Below are 2,888 nucleotides of genomic sequence, written 5' to 3' on the forward strand. Positions count from 1 at the left end.
ACCACACTGTTAGTGTACCGGTTCGTGGTACCCGATTCAATGTTTATGCTAGAACGTGGCAACCGACCCCATAATTATGCCGGACTGTGGCAACCAATCCCATATTTATGCCGGTACGTGGCAACTGATCCAAGTTAGTGTGTCGGAACGTAACACCCGATCCATTCAACAAACCACAATCACAATCATAATGTATATTCTCACATTCATACAACAAGAGGTGATTCATGGCGTACAATTATTCAATTATCATCATTTACGATTGGGGTGATCAATAATGCAACATTCACATACATACATGCATTATAATGAGCAATTACAAACATATATCACACCAACATGAAATCACAACCATCATCTACCTCGAATCCAAGCTTGAATACCCCAAGGCACTTGAATCTTCCCTTTCCGAATTCTTTCCTCTTGTTCTAGGTCTACAAACAATTAATACACGCAAGGATCAACAATCAAAGGTCTAATTATCCGGATTATAACAAACTCAATAACCCTAGACCAACCCAAGTTACTAATACCCATATTAGGACTTTTTCCACCATAATTTCCAGATCAAAACCCTCCCCCATCGATAATCACCCACGAATTTACATTATACGGATTGAAAAATAGATTCGAAGAGTTAAAACCTTACCTATAGCCTCAAGAATGGTGGAAAACTGTCAAGAAAGCACCTGGGGTCGTCTCCTAGCTCTCAAAGTCGAAACTTGCAGAATAAAATGATTTTGAGGTTTATTTCCGACTGAAATCGTGACTGTCCCGCTATGGCGGCCCCCAGCCCGCCACAACGGCTTGCACGGAAATAGAATGTCGAATTAAGAGCTCCAAAACCCCCATTTCACAACACACCTTCATACCACGACACTTAAAAAATACACGTTCATGCTACGATCAACTCCAAAAGTTCTGCTCACCCGAATTAAATTCCGTAAAGTCATACGGGTTCCTTAACGTCTTATTTATCCACTCATGCAATTAATTTCATTATTACACTTCTCATTCATTACCAGATTTCCGTATACTCGCATAACTCCGATTTCGTCCAAATTTGGACTAGTCTAGGAAATTTCAAGTTACTACTCAAAAGTTTTTCTGGTCCAATTATTTTCCCATTATCTTTTCCCTAACGACGGAATCGGGTCGTTACAATAGATACCAATTTACCCATCTGTAACATCTCGCAAATTGAAATAACTAGGAAGGAGTTAATAATTGGAAATAGTCATTTTTGGAAAGAATGAAAATCTGGAAATTTTGTTAAGTTAGAATAAGTTGAGTTTTGGTCAAATTAAAACGGCCATAAATCCTAGATCAGGATGAGTTAGGTGTACTTCCAGATATGTTAGGAAAGATCTTGGAATAATCTTTCCAACGCCGCCAAGTTTGTGCGATTCCGAGTTCTTATGAGTGAGATATCCCCTTTGGAAGTTGGGCTGTTTGAATAAGGAAAGTCTAATCCAAATTTTGGAAGGGTAATTTAGTCTTTTCCTTACCAATTGTTTTGATTCATTTTTAGGAGTTTAATTGGGGTAAAGTCAGATTTTAGTCAGTTTAGAAAAGTTGAAGTTCACGCTAGGGCTTGGAGAAAAGTGAAAAAAGGAGAAAGGAGAAGAGAAATCAAGAATCGTTAAGAACGTTCGAGTTTAGCTTGTGGATTTCGTCAAGGGGTGATCCCTACAAGGTATGTGAGATCACATAGCGATGGGTTAGTTCACCCACGCGCCAATCATGATTCAATTTAGCAAAGTTGATTAGATTCGAAAGTAAATCCCTTGAATTCTTGATGAAGTTCGTTTGAATCCTTGTGGGTTGTGTTGTTGGAGTTTTCTTGAGATTGATTCATTTTTTTAGTTGTGTTTTCGAGTAGAATCTGATGTATATTGAGGGTATAAATGATTCTAAGTGTTTCGGAAAAGAACCAATTGAGTTTAGAGAGTTTAGAGATGAAAAACGGAGAAGAAAAGTCGTCAAACACCTGGGAAAAAGGGTGGGGCGTCGCGCCAGCCAGTGCACCCCACAAGGCTCTTTGAAATTTCACCCTTGGGGCACCGCGCCGCGCCAGCCAGCGCGCCCCAGGACTGTCTTTGATTTTCACCCTCTGGCGCCCCGCGCCTCTCAGAGCACCAGGGACGCCAGTTCTTCCCATTTCTTCCCCAACTTTTTGTACTAGATACTTAGCAATGTACCTATGTTTTCTAGTTGATTCCAACAATCTTAGGTACATCTAAACATCATGAAATCATCAATAAACATGATATCATGAACCTTGAATCCATAATTCAATTCAAGAAAGTTAAGAGTCAAGTCTAGAAGTTAAGAAGCAAGTCAAAGAGAAGTTTATAAAGTTTTCAAAAGTCTTTCACAAACGTTTTAACTTCGTTTTAAGAGTTAAAGTTCAAGTTGAGTAAAGAGTAAAGTGTAAAGAGTAAATATTGAAGTTCATTTCTTCAAAGAAGTATATGGGGACTATGTATTCCCAAAGAGTTTAAAAATGTTTTCACATTTGAGCAAGAAAAGGAACATCAATTCCAAGAGAGCTTTAAGCTAAGTTTTGAGTAATTATCTCAAACCAAAGAAAGAAGTTTGTTTTAAAAACATATGAGCTAAGTATATTTTGGGAGTAGTATTGAGCACCGATATGGGGATGCAAGCTCATATTAACTCAAGTCTCCATAAACCATGTAGCCATTATGGGTAGTAAAGGATCATACTTTTTAGATGACTTCTTAAGTTATTTTTTAGCATAGACTAGTGAATCTACTTAGTTAAGCGTTCTATATGATGGCAAAGTATTGGACAGTTCTGGCAGCGTGGGCAAGAATCCACATAAACTATATTACTTTATTATATGAGTAATGTTGAGTTTGTTATTG

This window comes from Solanum tuberosum, unplaced genomic scaffold, assembly GCF_000226075.1.
Source record: "Solanum tuberosum cultivar DM 1-3 516 R44 unplaced genomic scaffold, SolTub_3.0 scf00509, whole genome shotgun sequence".
In the NCBI taxonomy this organism is placed as follows: domain Eukaryota; kingdom Viridiplantae; phylum Streptophyta; class Magnoliopsida; order Solanales; family Solanaceae; genus Solanum; species Solanum tuberosum.